General features: G+C 29.8%; 1 protein-coding gene and 1 long non-coding RNA gene across 2 annotated transcripts in view; both read right to left on the bottom strand.

The window, feature by feature from the left end:
* The window catches only part of LOC123265179, a 30,124-nt gene extending 12,739 nt beyond the window's left edge, over positions 1-17,385 (bottom strand). Inside the window, exon 1 of the long non-coding RNA XR_006509522.1 lies at positions 16,710-17,385. This is a non-coding gene — a long non-coding RNA (uncharacterized LOC123265179). The remainder of the gene's footprint in view (positions 1-16,709) is intronic.
* Positions 1-19,629, bottom strand: part of LOC123265094 (semaphorin-5A) — a 127,704-nt gene that overhangs the window by 45,449 nt on the left and 62,626 nt on the right. The gene's annotated exons all lie outside the window — the stretch shown is intronic.

Raw genomic sequence — 19,629 nt, 5'->3', positions numbered from 1 at the left:
TCTTAATATGTCCAAATATGACTAGATAAGCTCATTTGATGCTTGATATGGTCATATATGTCCGCATGTTATTTTTCGACTTAAGTTAAGTTAGTGTTAAAAATTTCCAATAGATGGCGCATGATCGCTGAATTGTCTCCCTGCAAGAAAGTTAAGTTTCAGAAACTATATTATAGAATAAACATAATTTTTTTTCTTTTAAACATTATATCTGACAATTTATATTTAATTAAACGTTTTAGTTGACGTATAAATTTCTAGAAAAAAGTAAAAAATTAAAAAATAACGTTAAATAAAACAAGTTTTAAGACGCCAAATTCTTCAATTAAGACAACCAGTTCCCCTCAAAATAATTCCCTTCGTTCAAAAATATTTCTCTTAAATCAACTAATTTTCTTCCATTATATCAAAAAATTTTTTCTGCAAGTCTCAAAATATTTTTCTTTTCTTCTGAAAAAAAAAAAAAAAAACTCACTGCGAATAAAATAATAAAAAGTGAAGAACTAAAATAAAAATAAAAAAGGCAGGTAATTTGTATCGAGTTGAGTAAGGCAAAAGCTGATTGGTGTAAGAGTCGTCGTCCTGACGTTAAATTCAAGGGACCAGATAGGAGCATATGTAGCATACAGTGTGTTATAACCCAACACAAGAGAAGATATAAGATATAGGAGTAAGAGCGATAAACCATGACCAGAGCTCTTATACACATTATATTAACGTCCCGAGGCAGATACTGAGAGCGGACGATGAATCGAGCGAGCAATCAGGCTCTCCTCTCTCATCTGGCTCTCCTATCTCCAGAAAGTCTCCAAGAGACTCATACTCGCCGCTGCCGCTGAGAAACTTCGATTTATGCCTTATTCGCAAGGACGTCTGTTTATCCTACGCTACTTCTGGCTTACTTTCCGTAAGTCCTCACTTCACATCATGGACACTCACTCACATGCATAAATATAAGTACACTACACACAAAAATTAAGGGAATAAAAAAAAACAGCAAATTTTTTTCAGATTTTTGACGGGCTGTATTTCAGCAGAAAATGATCGTATCACAAAAATAAAAAATGGATTTTGAAGCTCCGAGACTCTAGTTTTCAGATCTTGAGGTCAAAATTTTTTAAAAATTACGGTTTTAACATGATCCGATGAAATAGAGCGAAAAAAAAGTTTTCCAAATTTTTGATTTTTTTTTTCGCTCTACGGACTCGGAAAAATTTTTTCAGACAAAGCGACCTAATGGAACAGATAGCCTGTTTATCCAGCTTTAGTTTCTTTTTTTATTTAGCTTGATACGACCATTTATTGCGGAGATATCCGAGATTAGACGAAAAAGAACGTTTATGTCTTTAACCATCAATATCTCTGCAACCAATAATCGCACAGCAAAGAAAGGACAGTTTTGGAAACTGGAAGAAATTTCCAATAAAGTCCTATAAAAAAATTCCAGAAAAAAAAATTTTATCGATGTACGATACCGCTTTAAAGAAAGTTGAAAAAAGTGACTTTTTCCCTTATTTTGGTTAATCAACTGTATCTTAACAAATATCGACGGGGAAACTAGACATTGCAGGAATTTTTACACCTCAATGTACCCCTGAAAACCCTGTAAATTTTCAGATTGATCCATTCAGTAGTTTTCCCGCCCCGCGGGATAAAATTTTTTTATCTTAATTTTCGAATTTTTTTTTGTCATTCATTTCATTCAAATTCACTGATGAGTCGAGGCAAATTGAGAGCAAAACGAAAAAAAATCTAATTTTTTATTTTTCTGAAGATTGCAGCACGATAATGGATAAAATCTCATTCCTTTAATTTTTTCAAAATTTTGAATGCTCGGGGCGGGAAAACTACTGAATGGATCGATCTGAAAATTTACAGGCTTTTTAGGGGTACATTGAGATGTAAAAATTCCTGCAATGTCAAGTTTCCCCGTCGATATTTGTTAAGATACAGTTGATTAACCAAAATAAGGGAAAAAGTCACTTTTTTCAACTTTTTTTAAAGCGGTATCGTACATCGATAAAATTTTTTTTTCTGGAATTTTTTTATAGGACTTTATTGGAAATTTCTTCCAGTTTCCAAAACTGTCCTTTTTTTGCTGTGCGATTATTGGTTGCAGAGATATTGATGGTTAAAGACATAAACGTTCTTTTTCGTCTAATCTCGGATATCTCCGCAATAAATGGTCGTATCAAGCTAAATAAAAAAAGAAATTGAAGCTGGATAAACAGGCTATCTGTTCCATTAGGTCGCTTTGTCTGAAAAAATTTTTCCGAGTCCGTAGAGCGAAAAAAAAAAATCAAAAATTTGGAAAACTTTTTTTTCGCTCTATTTCTTCGGATCATGTTAAAACCGTAATTTTTAAAAAATTTTGACCTCAATATCTGAAAACTAGAGTCTCGGAGCTTCAAAATCCATTTTTTATTTTTGTGATACGATCATTTTCCGCTGAAATACAGCCCGTCAAAAATCTGAAAAAAATTTGCTTTTTTTTTTATTCCCTTAATTTTTGTGAGTAGTGTAGTATAGTGCATGGCCAAGTCCATCCTACATACAACGATCTGGGCTTCTCATCTGCTTCTTCCTCGGGCGTTTTCACATCTCTTCCTTTTATATCTTTACCTTCTTCTGATCTTCCTCCATCCACTCTCCACTCTCCAGTCGTGGACTTATTCTTCAGGTTGTATGCACGCAACCGACTCCCTTATATGCTCGAGATACTCGACCTTTTTTAGCAGTCTTTTATTTTTGTTTTTTTCTAGTGCCGCTGCTGCTGCTGTCTTTCTTGGTCTTGCCTTTGGTGAAGAAACGAATGAACGATTCCACAAAGGTAGTCGGTGCATATAAGTATGCGTCGGATACGGCTCCAGTTAGCATAACCTGATCTTCACCAGACCCTCTGGCCACCACTTTTTACTTTTTTATTTGTCATTAGTTTGCTTTTTCGATACTCATGCTTGCACTTCTGCCTATGCCTCGATATCGTAGACCGGAGATTGACGAGTTGCTGTGTTGGATATTTATACATAGTAGTCTTCATAGCTCTTACATTTACGCCCTGTTCCGGTTTTTACTTTTATCTGACCATGACAAAATTTTTCTTACTCAATTGATTCGATAGATTATTTCTGCAAATTTGAAATTCAAATTATGGGTAAAATATTAAAAATACGAAAAAATTATAAAAATACTTTTTTGTCGGAAATTAAATTTTCTACTAAAAAAATTTTTATCATTTTATCGTATCTCACGTCTTTTAGCCAGACTGTTGATTCAAAGTTAAAAAACGAAACATTGATATTTAAAATGAAAGAAAATTTATCCTTTAAAGTTAAATCCTTTCATAAAAAATGTTTTGAAAGTGTTGAGAGAGAAAAAAATAAAAAAGTGTAAGTATGAGTATAAAATGTATGGTTATGATTTTTTTATGATGGCAATATGTCTAAGAAGTTATAACAGATGATAGGAAGAGGAAGAGAGGAGTATAAGTAGTATATAGAAGAAGACTCTGATCTAAGAGTTGTGCCCGAGGTCAAAGAGGATTATCCCTTTGAATCACCGTGACAGGTTTAGAGATCGTTAAGATTACTTATTTTATACTTTTTTGCTCATAAGCTTGTATTTCAACCGCGGAATTATTCTGTATTAAAAGATGAATAATTATGTCGGTTTTTGTGAGGCCTCATTTTAAATTAAGGCTTTTTATGTTATTGAAATTTAATTATTATTTACTTTTTTTTTTTTTTTTTCAAGGCAGTAAGCTTGAAAAATTGATGCTTTAAGTGATAAATTTGTTCTAGGATTCAATAAAAAATTCTTGACATTCCAAGTTGAGTTGATGTCACCTGGGATAAAAGTGTCAAAAAATGTATTTTACATCTTTAGTTAATTTATGACGCTGATAATTTTATTAAATTTTTTATAAGAAAAATTTGTACACATAAATTCGAAGACTTCTTTTTTAAACGCTTAAGTAAGAAAACTACTAAGTAAATATGCATAAAACTTATACCAAAAGATGCAGCGTGTTTCGAAAAAGCTTTTAGTATATAGTGTATGGTAAATTGGTTACTTGTAACCTACATATTTTGGTTTATAAAATAAAAAATTTTAATTATAAATTCGTTCTCTAATTTTTATGGAAAATTAAAATAAAAATTCAACCATTTATTCACTATTTATTTGAACGAACATTAATTTATTTAATGATATTTAATTTTAATACGAAATAAAATTTGAATAATTGATAATTTTGAAAGATTATTTAAAATATTAAGCTACAAATAAGCAAACATTTTCAAGAGTTTTCATAATAGTATTTCAATTTTTGGATAAGCTGTTATTGAAATAAACTAAATATATATTTTAAATAATCTATATCAATACTAATCAATCGCGAGACCTTTTTAGACTTGCCTTACCGAACAAAACTATTACACCAATCGTTTCTCAGTTAACGTTTTAAGTTTATAATATTTTTTCGATACTTTGTTAGTTGAGAAAACAATAAATTTTCATTACAAATCTTTTCTTTAGTAATTTTATCAAGTAAATAAAACGTAAAAATTATATTATTGATTGGCTTATTTGATATTTTTCAAGTTCAATAGAGTCTTTTTATTATGATAATAGAAATGTCAATATACAAAACTAAAAATCATTTTTATTGTTAAAGATTAACTTAAAAAGCATTTCGATAATATTAACAGCATTTATCCTTGCAAATAAAAAATTATCAACGTTTACAGAAGTCCTTAAAAACAATATTAAGAGTAAATACTGATGTAAAGTTAAAAAATTTTCAACTCAAGCCTTGCGATTGACAGCTAGTGAAAAGTAAATTAAAGAAAAAAATATATATATAATATAAATCAATGAAATTTATTGCGCAATATATCATCCGAATCGACAAAAAGGTAATTCGATTTCTGGGAATCGAATCAAACGTGACTGTATTGAGTAAATCTGAAAAGTGCCACCATAGAAGCTGAGGTAGACAGAAAACTAAAGAATCGTGTAAGCGATGGAATAAGAGAATAAAAAAGATCGGAAGCTGAGGTTTGTTTTTTAAAAAACTTTTAAATAAAATTCACTGCATCTGCACACTGGGAACTAAGAAGACTGAGAACTACTAAGTGAAGAAGTTACTGATGTTCTATAGAATAGCAGTAGTGCATGGCTAGTTTAAATGAAATGAATAAGCGCAACGGAGACAGAAACAGAGATGGAGAAGAAGACAAAGTAAAGATCTACACGTACAGCCTAAGAAATCGGTACGTGGAGTAACGCAGTCCCATTGATCACGACGCCATTCTATCCCCGATCGGCGAGTGGAGCAAAGCCGTTTATCTTTAACACGCGAACTGCACACTAAACATTTGATTTAGTTCTCTACAGTTCTGTTTTATTTTTGTTGTATTGTTGCAGGCCGCGAATTGCAGAAACGAGGAACAGAACTAAAGACTAAGGACAGGGGATAAGATGATTTTCGGATCTTAAGATAGCTTTGTAACTAATCTCTGATCATTGTTGTGAGGGTCTTAATGGAGGGACAATTGTCATAGTTCTTAGTTGTTGGAGTGACATAATGGTAATGGTAATTTTGGGTTCAACCTGGGGTTTGAATTTAAGATGTTGCCGAGATACTATCAAGGCAATTTAGTCTATTGGCGTTTTCCTTTAGTTATTGGACTTTGAATTAACTTTGTACCTTAGGTGGTAAATACACTGATAGAAGGATTTCTTAACATTTAAGAAAATTTCTTTGCATTTAAGAAATCATTTCTTAGTATTTAAAAAATATTTCTTTGTATTTAAGAAATATTTCTTAAATACTAAGAAATATATATATTTTTTAAATACTAAGAAATATTTCTTAAATATTAGGAAATATTTTTTAAATACTAAAAAATGATGTTTAAGAGATGATTTCTTAAATACAAAGAAATCTTCTTAAATACTAAGAAATCCTTCTATCAGTGTATTGTAGAAAAATTTTTGTTTTGATTGTGCATATTTTACTTTACTCTATGAATTAGATTATAATATTTTTAATAAATTTTCAAAAATTATGGAATTGATATTATTTTTCTGAAATTTCAAGTGACACTTTTAATTTTCCTAAATCTCGGGAAAAAATTTCTAATATGCTTACATATAATTTTTAGACCAAAGTAGAACTAAAAGTTCCCAACAGATGGCGCGTTGTCACTGAATCTTTTAATTATTACAGAGTTTATTTTGAGTTCTTGTTCTAAAGTGAATTAATTTTTAGTGTTAGAAAGAGGTTGTTTGACAACAGTTTTGATTTCAATCAATTACCAACCAAATTTTCAATAATTAAAACATATCAATTTAAGTTTCCATGTCTAGGAATAAAATTGAAAAATCATAATTGATCATTTCTTTTATTCTCTTACATTGCCTGGTATGATGATGTTAGAAAATTTTTTCATATAATTTAAATATCTATTCAAACTTATGAATAATCATAAAATCAGTTCCTTATTTCTAAACTTTAGAACACATTTTTTTTTTAATTTTGCTCAAAAAATTTTTTCCAGTAGATGGCGCACAGTTGCTCAACTTTTTCGATACCAGAGAGTTGACTCAGGTGTAATAAGTTGAAATTAATGAACTATCTACAGTTTTTGACGACATTTTCTAACTTTTATAATAAACTTGAGATTTTAACTATTGATAGTGATACTTGGTCATATGATTACTATTTTTTTTTCCAACACATTATTGATTCTATCTTTAAATAATTTTTCTTCATAACTACAGTTTGAAAGAAACAAATAAACTTGAGTAAAATCATTCGAGTTCTCTTGACTTTTCCAATCGTTCTTTGGTTTCCTTTTGGACTTGTGTTTCATTTTTTGATTTTAGTCTCTGAAAATTAGTATAAGTTATATTACCTAAATGATGAAATAAGTTTTTTTCTTCAAAGGTATAAGATTTTTTAAGAAATTGGCGGTAGTTGGAAAAATTGAAAGAATTAAAATAGAATTAATGTCAAAATTGACGACTATAAAATTTGATAGAAAAAATTCAAGAAAGAAAATTTAATTTATCTATTGTAGTGCAGCAAATAGATAAAGATCTTTTTTAAAAATCCTAAGCTAAAAATAATTCATAATAAAATACCGTAAAAAGTTATTTATTTAATACATTGAATGTTTAATACAACTTCAATAGATATCGAAATTTTCGATCTGTTAATTATTTCAAGTAAATTAGAAAAAAATACAGCACTAATTTTCAGAGACTAAAGTGACATTAATTCTATTTTAATTCTTTCAATTTTTCCAACTACCGCCAATTTCTTAAAAAATCTAATACCTTTGAAGAAAAAAAATTTTTTTATCATTTTGGTAATATAACTTATATTATTAATGAATAATATTAATTAAACCTGACCCTTTCAAACAAAAATATTGATTTCCAAAAAACAAAAGTTCCAACAGGTACTTAACATCCTCATTTAATTAAAAAAAATTTATTAACCTCCCGAAACTAATTACCTAAAAACGTCAGCTTAACACTAAATTTTCGTCTCATTAATTACCTCAGAAAAAAAATTAAAAAAGGAATTTAGCTGAGAAATCGCGTGATGCCTAAGTCATTAGTTCAGCAACCTCTCAAGCGGTGAATTTCTTCCACCGAAACCCAAATAATTTATTTTAACATTGAACCATTTTATTCAGTCATATGAATTTATTTTATTTTACACACAATCCCTTTCTTTATTTATATTTATTATTATTGTTAATACTACAGCCAGCTTACCCATCACTGCACAACAGTGAGTTGTGGATAGCGCAGTGCGTGACGCTAATGATCGTCTTCAAGATCACGCGCCTCTTTGCATTCACCAGGATTCTTAATTTTATTTTCATCATTCTCATTATTATTATCGTCATCATCGCTACCATCAGCTTCATCTCATGATCATCATCATTATCATTATATTATTTTTCGCCTCACTATCTTACCCCGCTAGTACACTAAACACGAGCTTTTCCTCCTGAGATTAAAGTCACAAGCTTCTTTATCCCGTTTAGAGTATACAGGTGTCAATAGACACTCTTACTCATGCTCAAGATATTTTTTTTTTCGTAATACGGCCTTTAGGTTCGATCACCTCGACAGGAAATTATTTTTTTTTATTTTAGAAAATTTTTCTTTACCTTTTTTATGTATTTCGCAATATATCATCTCACATATTATCTCAAAAGATGTATGTAGTTATCCTTGATCTCTCTGTCTTTCTTTCTCTCTCTTTCTTCTTTTTTATTTTTTTTTTAGTATCAACATCGTGAGCGTCTTAAGGCGCGACAAATCTGCTGGCGAGCATTCGTCTCGGTACTTGGCGAGCAAAAAAAAAAAAATGCATCTCAATCACAGTGTCTTTTATTTACATTTATGTTTACTAGTTACTCACTGCGCATTGGTTTAGAATTTTTAAATTAATAATTAAGAATTTTTTTTTGAGGAAATTATTAATTAAAAATTAAACTCTATATATAAAAAAATTTTTTCAATGCTTAAAAAAAATGTATAATTTTGATTTCAAATTAATAAAAATTGAAAATTTGATTTAGAAACTTGAAAATTAAAAAAAAAAATTGAAGAATTTTTGGTAATAAAATCAAGAAATTTTACATAAAAAAATTTTATCTAATTATTATTTTCCATAAAAAATTGTCATAATTTTCTTTAAAAGATTTTTCAAATTTTTTTATACACGCAAAGAAATTTTATTAAAAAATTACTAATTTAAATTTAAAATAAATTCCTTTTTGCGTATCGTTCTTCTTTGTACTAGATTTGTAAAAAAAATTTTCCAACTACATCACGACAATACTTATAAAAAATTTCCCTTTTTCAGGTAACCCATCTCATAAATACACACACACATACCCACATACCTTAAGCAAAGAACAAAAAACAATTATAGTTTTTCGATGTTTGCTTTTACTTAGGACTCGCAGGTCTTCGACCTGTCCAACATACGGTCACCCACTTCTTGCGATACTTATAAATATATATATGTTATTCAGTACCTGGATGTTGGTCGGTTAGCTCCAGTACCACAACATATATAACAGCTAGCATGCTCGAAATAAAATAATGCCTCATACTCACGTACTCGATCGCGATCGTTTCGTTTCGTTTTGTACCGACATGCAATGTCCCCCATTCTTTACACTCGTGAAACACAATCTCGTGATTGAGATAGTTTTTTTTCTTAAGCTAAAAAAATGATCTATAATTTTCGTTACTTTTTTAAAAAAAAAAAAAAATTGGCATTCTGAGGCATGCAAAAATAAAAGTTTAATTTTGATCCAAACAATAATTTAATAATCGGGAGTCAAATTGATTTATCGTCACGTAATTTATCAAAAGTCACTGACAAATTAGTGAAAGCTTACAATGAGTTCGCGTTTTATTGTAAGAGCGTGTGTTAATTTGCTGAATGAATACTCTTCTGCCATACATGGGGATAGTCAGTCAGTAAGGGCAGGAAAGAACAAGAAAAATGGAACAAATAAAGGTTATAACTCCGTGACCCCTCGGGATTATTTTTTTATTATTATTTGTGTTCTTATAAAATCTGACATGATAATTGGATCCGTTAATTACTGAGATTCGGAGGATCTTCTCGGTATTCTGGGCCAAGGAAGGATCAGGAGCTCAAGGAATGGAGGAGGAGCTGGGTATCACTCGAAAAACTATTTACGATTACTGAACTGGTCCCAAAAAAAAAAATAGCAACTTGACATATCTGTTTAATCTCGCACGACGCGATAATTATCGGGGTTAAAAAACTTTAATTACTAGATTCTCTGAATCTTTGGAATAATGTGTTGTCTCTAAAGAATAGAGGTTAAATAGATACTTTTGTTTTTTATTAACTCAGAAAAAAATAAAATTCAATTAAAAAAAATGGTCTTGAACTAAGAAAATTCGTAGCAAAAAAGGTGATTTTATTGCTTTAAGAATTTTTTTTTTTTAATTTTTAAATTCTTACTTCGAAATCTGTTTATATGCTTGGTTTAAAATTAAGTTTTTAACTCAATATAGTCTAATTCTCAAACCAACAAACATATTTTTTTGGGATAAATAAAAATTTACACGCCATATGGCGCATTAGCAAACAGCAGCCGTATTATCGATGACACTTGTAATTTTTTTCGGTTAGTTGTAAGTTTTTACTCTTTACATCAAAAGATCACCCACGCATTTAATTATTATTGTAATGCAAAAATAAATACAATTTTTATTTGAGAAAAATCCAGTATAATTAATAAGTACTGGGTGTAGAGATTTATCCAACTAATATATCTAATTGAAGATTTTTATTTACTAGATAACCTCAAAATTTCTGTCATTGATAATAATTCAGTCATAAAATATTAAAGATATTGAACAATAACTAGTTAATTATAACTGGAAAATTATATATTAAATTAAATGACCCTGTCATTATCACAGAAAAATTATTTTTACATAAAAAAAATAAACTACAGTATATAATTGTAACTACATGTACTCTCTAATATTCTTAAACAAAAATTTTTATAAATAAAAAAATGTATTTAACTTTATGATCAAGATTTTATATGATTATTGTACAAATTGATTAGTTAATAATTTAAAAAATATCTTGAAACGAGACTGAAATTTTAAAGAAAAATATTTACTTGAATCAAGTTATTTCTTTTTCTATGTAAGAATATGTTGAATGTTATTTTATTATAAAGAAATAAAACTATAACCAAGAAATAAGTGTAATAAAGAGAAAATGAAACTTAACTTGGCAATGGTGCGCTTTCTTCTCAGTCTTAAAAAAATTAAGCCCATTATTTAAACGCACGGGAATTGTTTCTTCATTTACTGTCTGGCGCCTTAAGGATTCTCAGAGACGTACATAAGACCGGATTCAGATAATTGGATCAGATAATTATTATGTCGTTGTTTTACCAACAAATAGCTACCATTTAACTTATTTTTATTGCCAGTAATTTACTTTAACATAAATATAATAATAAATATTTATGGCATTTTAATAAATTTTTTTTTCTTTTTTTTTTCATTGAGAGCAGTGATTACTTTGGTAATTATTGTTTTTAGTGCTACTGGGCAGACGCGAGTTAATTAAAATTGTGAAAACTGCGCTTCGGCTTAATTGAAAAGTATCGATTGTAATTTTTATGAATAGGAGAAAGTGTGTCAATTTTTAAATTTTGACATTTTGGATTAAGACGTGACCATATATGATTTATTGTGTAAAATTTCAAATTTTATTTATCAGATTATCAGCCTACGCTAATATAATATTTTAAATATTATTTAAAAATGTTTGGAATATTTATTGATATTTTGATTTTGATTTGAATAAGTCGCCTTGGAATTGAATGCTTGTCAACAGTAGAAACGCAATTAGTCAATAAGGTATTTCGAAATGAAATAACTCTAGCTACGTAATATAATATAATTATATTATTAATACGTATGATATTACGAAATTGGTGATCATCGGGCTTGTAAGCTCGTATGTCAATGGAATAAGCCCTGTATAATTCGATATTAATTGACCCAATTCCTTTGGCAGCGGCTTAAGATCAGTCGATAGTAAGACCCTAGTCAAGTTATAATTGGAGTCATTACTATTCATTAGTGATTAACAACTACCTGACTAGAATTTTAGTGAGGCATGCCGAAAAATCAGTTCGGGGCGAAGTTAGCTTTCCGAACTTAGGCTAGCCCAGTTCGGATCTTATTTGTTTTAAATTAGGCAAGCCGAACATTGATATGCCAAAAGAATTCCACATTCGATGTAATCTCGTAATAGTTTGGCATTGCCTAAGTACGGCATATCATGGATTGCCTAATTAGTACGAAATAACGGTAACCAAAGGTTTACCGAAGTTTGGTTCACCAAGCTCGGGCTCACTTAGGCAAACCTGTGGCAATACCTAAGTTCGGCATGTCATGGATTGCCTAATTAGTACGAAATAATGGTAACCAAAGGCTTACCGAAGTTTGATTCACCAAACTCGGGCTCACTTAGGCAATCCTGTGGCAATACCTAAGTTCGGTATATCATGGATTGCCAAACTGTTATGAAATAACAGTAACCAAAGGCTTACCGAAGTTTGGTTCACCAAGTTCGGGCTCACTTCGGAAAACCTATGGCAATGCCTAAGTTCGGCATTTCATGGGTTGCCAAACTGTTATGAAATAACGGTAACCAAAGGTTTTCCGAAACTTGGCATACCACGATCGAGCTTCTTTAGGCAAAACTGTGGAAATGCCTAAGTTCGGTATGTCATGGATTGCCAAACTCTTATGAAATAACGGCAACCAAAGAGGCTTACCAAAGTTCGATTCACCAAGCTCGGGCCCATTTAGGCAAACCTGTGGCAATGCCTAAGTTCGGTACGCCATGAATTGCCAAATTGATACGAGATAACGGTAACCAAAAGCTTACCGAACAGTAACTAAAGGTATTCTGAAGATTGGTCTATCAAAATGAAACTTGACTAGGTAAGTCTGTGGTAAGTCCTTACTTAGGTATAATATCGGAATTCCTAACTCAACCGTTGCAACGGTAACCGAATGTTTGCCGAAGTGTCGGGCTTATAAGTATCTTGAGGCAAGAGGTCGCTCATCATCGGCGTAGCGTCGCGATATGGTATAGGGCTCTCGTGCGTCGGATACAGTGTTCGAGTCTCGCGTTCGACATGTAAAATTTTTAATAATTAATAATTATTAATTATAATTATTCTTAAGGCGAGTGTGAGGTAAATTTAAGTGTTGTGTGTGACTAATGTATCTAACTCCATCATCTCCTTCCCCCTTGACCCATAAAATCGACCAATCAAAAAAAACTTCTTCATAGTAAGAAAAACCCTAAAAAGCGAAAAAAATGACCGAAAATATAAAAAAAATAATACTAAATAAAAAAAAAAAAAATTTTTTTTATTTACTTAATATTTAAAAAATTTTGTCCTAAAGTCGATATTTATATTTAAAATTTAAAAAGTAAATTAAAAAAAATAAGCATTCATTATTATTAATTTTTGCTTTATAATAAGAATAGCTAAAAACAAAAAAAGGATTCAATTTGGATTCTTCCGTGCGAATTTAGTTTCTGAATTGCTGCTTAGTTAGGTAGCCAAATTCGGACCGAATGAGGCTTGGATAGTCACCAGCAAGTGTGGTTTCCAAACCACTGCCTGAGTCGGAAGCCAAGTTAGGCCCAAACTCGCGACTGCGTTACTTCCGGGACGTGGGCCAACTTTGGCTTCCTGGTTCGGCGCGAACTTGGAATTCGGCATGCCTAATTCAAAACGAACCACCGCCGAACTTAAATTTCTGGTCGGGATAATTGGTTCAACTGGTTGATTTTTTAACTAACTTGAGAGATTAATCTAAAAAGAAATATCAAAAATTGATTTACTTGTTCAGATGAAAAAATTGATTCAAGAAAAAAAATTTTGAACCAGAAATATTATTTTGGAAAGTTAAACTTTTAAATTGAGCAGGAAAATTCTTGAACTAAGAAATTTGTCTTGGTAAAATTCCTTTAGAAATTTCACAAAATTAAACTTTTTTTGTATTTAGAATTTATAATTAAGAAAATACTGACAAGAGAAAAAATGAAAATATTAAATATTTAGGGAATTATTGCACATATTCCAGAGCGTCGGGGCTCTATTTTTTTATCATACAGAAACTTCAAACTTGATTTTATCAAAAGTTTATTTCAAGAAACTTTTCAAGCTGTAACTTTAAAAGCAATTGATCAATTTGGCTGAAATTTTGTTCTGCTTTTCTTAATATAATTATCGAAAGGATCTATCTAAAGTTTTGAAGATTTCGTGTAAATAAACTACTTTTTTGAGAACAAATTTCAAACAAAAAATACAAATTTTGTTCAGTTTTTAATGAGTTTACTTTATTTTTAATTTTATACTTTTTTTATCACATCAATATATAAGTGACATGATTTTTACAGCTTGCGCCAGAGTAGTCCGAAAAAAATTTAACTGATGCGCTATTTTGTAAAAAAAAATTGTTTTTGTACTCTTAAAAGTTGAAATAAAATTATGTTAAAAAATTAAAAAATCATATGATTATTTTTTTACCTATAAAAACACAAAAATTAATATTCTTATTTCAAAATTATATCTTCTCAATCAAATTAATTTTTCTGTGTGTAAAATAAATTTTTTTCCGAGATTAAAAAAGTGGCAATAGAAATCTTACATTTTTTATGGTTTGTTATTTTTATTCCCTCCGTAATAAAGTGATCAAATAACTTGTTATTGTTACTGCTCGTGCTACCATTAAACTGTTCTTTATTAACGCTCAAAAGAAACAACAAAAATTATACGAGGGTGCCTCAAAGAAGTGCTTCTATTTTTTTTAAACCGAGTAAAGTGAACGTTGAAAACAAAAAAGTACTGTAATATAAGAAACATCTCAATAACTCTTGTTCCTTAATCCTAGTTTAGTTATAAATGTGTACATTTTTAACGAAATAAACTTTAAGTTATGTTGTGTTATAAGTTATAATAAAAAAATTTTTAAACGCTGTAAGAGCCTTAAACTTATCACAAGTCTCCAATAGAAGTGATATTACATACTCATGTATATAATATACTTCCATATGTGTGGATGACGTAGTCTGAGAAAACAAGATACGAGTGTCCATTTCTGAATGGAGAACATAAAGGGTTGATTTGATGGCGATTTTATAGCGCAGACTTGCCGGTTTAATATTATACGGCAGTCGTGAGACGAAAGTCAAATAAGTCCCTTGAATATTTTATTTTTATTATTATACTATTTTATTTTATTTTTTTTTTTTTTTTGACAAAAGTAGACAGACTATAAAAATAAATCCTTGAAGTCACTTTGCCCATACTAAATTTCATTACCTTTTGATTTACACTTTAAAATAAATAAAAAGAACAATGCTCTGAAAAAAAAAAAAATAAAAAAAAAATTATTCTCACTAACAACTCTGTTAGTTACGTACAAAACACACAACAGACCGTCCATTAATCTTATATTGCGATTACGGTATCATATAGCATGATTTTCTGAGAAAAGCATCTTTACTTCCGGCACGCGAAAACTTGTGTGCGTATAGATGTTTTTTTGTTGGTAAATTGTTCTTTTGATGTGAAACGCATTAATGGGTTATTTAAATTATTGTATATATTCTATTCACATTTAAGAGTGAGGTGCCTTTTGCAGATTGTTGGCGAGAACCAGAAAAATATAATATTAATGAAATATAACTTGATGATATTCTTGATCTGTCTTTAATGTTTGCATTTATACGCACGCGAATATTCACTCATAGGTTGTTATTAATTTTTTTTACGACATTGATGTCCCTCGCCGGAGGGACAAGCGTTGTCTTGACGTCATTACAATTATTTTTATCGTAAATTCCGTACAATTATTCGTTAAGAAAGGATGATTAAGCGCCGGTCAGTTATTGAGTGATTGATGATTGCGTTTATCAGAGAAATAATGAATTTTTTTTTTAATATTTTTATAATCATAAGTTATGATAACACAACATAGGTTATAATAAGTTATTTAATTGATATGTTATATCAACAAAATACTTTAGCTGAACTAACAAATCGGTTTGTTGAACAAAAAAAAATGCATTTTATTATGCCAACAAATTAATTCTTTTAAGGCAACAGATAAATTCCGTTATTTTAAGAAAATCAACTGAGTAATAGTAACTCAATAATTTAGTTGTAACAACAAACAGATATTGTTATTCCAACAAAATGATTATTATTAAGATAACGGATTGATTGAGCGACATTTCAAACTGATTTGTTATTGCAATTTGACTCACTTTGTTAAAATAATTAATCAATTTATTACTATAAGTAAACTTGTTCGTTACCACATATATTTTTCTATATTCCCTACTTATGGTTGTTGAAAGGAATTATTTTTATGAGTTTTGGTAAGTTTTAATTTTTTCGGTAGATGGCGTACAGCCACCAAACTTTCTCGGTGCAGAAGTGTTAAGTCAGACGTAATAAGTTAAATCGAATCAGAAATTGATATTATTTGATGACATATGATTTTAATTGATATTAATATACGTTGCGCGCGCAAGCGCACGTCTGAATGATAGTATAGAGTTATATATTTTTCATGCTTATGATATATTTGACCAATCACGTTACGAATAGTTTGTTTCCTTGTGTATATTTTCATATTTTTCATCTAAATTATACTTGTGGATAAAATATAATCGTATATGACATAGTGTTTTTCTCGGTAAAATTTATTATAATTTTCTGTAAAGACTAATCTTAAATTTGATCAATATTTATTGAAATTTTTCGACGTTTACTCTCTTGAATCGAATCAGTGAAATCCATTGATTCAACCAGTGCCCATACTTACGGGCATGCTGGTAGATATTTCGTTCACTGATTCATTTTAAGAGAGTATATAAACCAAAATTCACAAAAAAAAGAGTAATTATTTTAAGATAAATTTTTTATTTAATAAAATATTCATGCTTTCATAAAAATAATTGTCAGTATTATTGTCACAAGTGTGATGAAAATCAAATAAGTGAGTTTAATGAAAAATGACCCAAAATATTTTCATTTATAAATTCTTTACATTTAAAACAATTTACTTACAATATTGGAGAACTAATCATTATTTTCCCTTGTGCAGGAATCTCAACTTTCTGCCCTCGTAGTGTAATATACTATTACTAGACTTATCACATGAGTCATCGTGACTTGTGTGTCATAAGTCATAAGTAATAAAAAAATGAATATTTTTTGACATAAAAATAAAATAATTCAAAAACTTGAAACATTATTTTGTCGAAGCCATTAATTTCAGATTTACAGCATTTTGTCGCAACATATATTTATATATATTTTTATACATCGATGTATAAGAGAGTATAGCTCACAGATTATATTGGATTGTACTGGATGAGAAAATAAGAATGAACCTCGCGTGGGCAAATTGACGGCACGCGCCTCTCACGTTCTGATTGGGTGGCTCAAAGTTCTTCTGACGATTCTACCACGTAATGTAACGTTCACTTCTCACATTTATTGTACATATATATATATATATATATGTAAAATATACACACTTGTACTATAAATTTATCTGTAGATGTACGTGTATAAATATGGAATATAAACTTCTTTATTCGCTTTTCTTAAGTATGTATAAGTATAAGTGCTTATATTATATTACATTATGTTGCTATTTCTTGCGTGGTGCAATACAACTTGTACGTTTTATTTAACTACTACTTTATTTTGTTTTATTATTTCTAACTTTATTAATGGTTTTATGGATTTATTTATTCAGTTGTACTTAATTTTATCTCACAGAAAGATTGCCTATAAAATTTTACTAAAAACAAACAATGTTAGTCTTAATTGGAGCTGGAGGCTAGTTGTTTTAACCCAAATCAATTTTATTAGCGTAATATAATGTATTAATTATATTTTATGCCTAGAAATTAACATTTTAATTATTTCCAGCTCTTGGAGATAAAATGCTCAGAAGAAGGAATTTCGTAATAAAAAATAGAAGAAATTTAAATAAATGGATATGTTAAAATTAATTATTTGATCCTAGATTTTAATTTATTGTTTCTTCGCCTGATAATTGTCAGAGTTACCGGTTGTTAGTCGAAGTCACCCGGACACTTTATAGAATCGTTAGTTAAAAGTTAATGAAAAATTATGAGACTTTTGATTTCTAGTTTTTGAACTAACTTTGAATACATGTAATTTCTAAAATAGTAAAAATTGAAAAACCGGCTGACCTTCGTTCGGAAGAAGAGACATGAACCTATAACTTTTGCTTGTAACTTTTCTTTCTAAGTTCAATAATCATAGAATAATAATAAAAAAAATTCATTATAAATAATGAAGTTCAATTCCAAATTTTTGAGCTTAATTTAAAATACTATAACTTCTAAAATGATCAAAATTTTAAAACCAAAAAAATTTTATTCTACAAACGGGACTTCTACCTACAACTTTTTTTCCTAATCCCAATAATCGTTGCTGTAAAAATAAAAGTTTAACTACAAGCTTATCAAAATTAACTAAGTTCAAATACTTGCATGTCATTAACTGATATTACTCCAGCATTTATATCCGTCTTACGACAAAACAGTTTCTCAAGCATCAAGTCAGGACAAAACACTGGCTTTATATTTACAATAACTAACATAACATATCTTAACAGAAGAATTAATAATATAGAAGCGGAATCGAGGTCTTTAGATATCTAGATTCCACTAAAGTTACCTTTAGTGTTTAACATAACAAAAAAATGTATAATATATTTATTATTTATTATTTATACAGTATTATAATATAATAAATAATAAACATACGGGAAAAAAGACTTATGGGTTTAACCTTCTGGTTAGTAAGCGTTAAGAATTGCGACTGCGTGGGCTACATGTGGAAGTGTTTAAGTACGCCTAGATGAGGCCTCACAGCATGCCTCAAAATGAATTCAATTCAATAATACATATATACATTTCTATATATACTGGTCTACTATAACCTACACGAAATACCTGGCTACAGTATAGGTGTATGTACGAACGTTTAGACGGACATGTGTTATGTATTTAAGAGCAACATATGTACTCTAGGAAAAAATGAGAAATGCATGTGTGGATTTTATTTGCTAAGATCTTTCTGGACATTGCATGCAATCCTCAGACTCATTTTCTTACAATCTATGTATATGTACATTTGTACATGCATATGTATATGCAGCTGAAGAGTTTAACAAGAAGCAGACGAAGAGGCTGATGGCGAATAGAATAAGATAAAGAAGATGGCATGTAGTGGATGGAATAAGAAAGAGTATGGTAGCAGATTAGATACAGCGTTCAACATTCAGCATTCAGCATATAACACTGAAAAAAGGGAGACGGAAAAGGAGTATACTATAGAGAGTAAGAGTGCAGTCGAGTGGTAAAAGAAGACTCTCCAGAAAATATGCTGGTGATTTACAGCTGTACACTGAGATTTACTACTCTGTCAGCAGTAACTCTGTCTAAGAGTCTAAGTAGAGGTGCGTATGTTCGTACATACGTTTTACGTACAGTACCTTCATCAGTTAACTATTTTAGCCACTCCCTTTTTATTTATTTTATAGACACAAGACTTGAGAAATATTCTATAGACATTAGGGTGGCTTATCCACAAGGCTGGTGATAAATTGATTTTTTGAGATTCAGAAGCAGAAAAGCTTCTGAATATGCTTGCAAGGGATGATAAGAATTTTTCTGCCCTCCAGGCGGAAAGTGGCAACTTTCGGCCCGCTGCGCTAAACGAAATTGCCGCTTTCCGCCTTTGTCGGACAGAAAATAGTATACAAACCTATGGCAGGAAAATAATAAATATCTCAGACCACATATATGTCGACCTCGGCTTCGCCTCGGGCAACATATATGTGTTCTGAGACATTTCTCATTTTCTTGCCACAGGTGTGTAATATACTATTTGTGACTAATACACTATAAAATTAAAAATATCAGACTTTTGAGAATTTTTTTAA

The sequence above is a fragment of the Cotesia glomerata genome, linkage group LG5, assembly GCF_020080835.1.
Source record: "Cotesia glomerata isolate CgM1 linkage group LG5, MPM_Cglom_v2.3, whole genome shotgun sequence".
NCBI classification, from domain to species: domain Eukaryota; kingdom Metazoa; phylum Arthropoda; class Insecta; order Hymenoptera; family Braconidae; genus Cotesia; species Cotesia glomerata.
The sequence above is the reverse complement of the archived record's forward strand: the minus strand, read 5'-3'. Positions and strand labels throughout refer to the sequence as shown.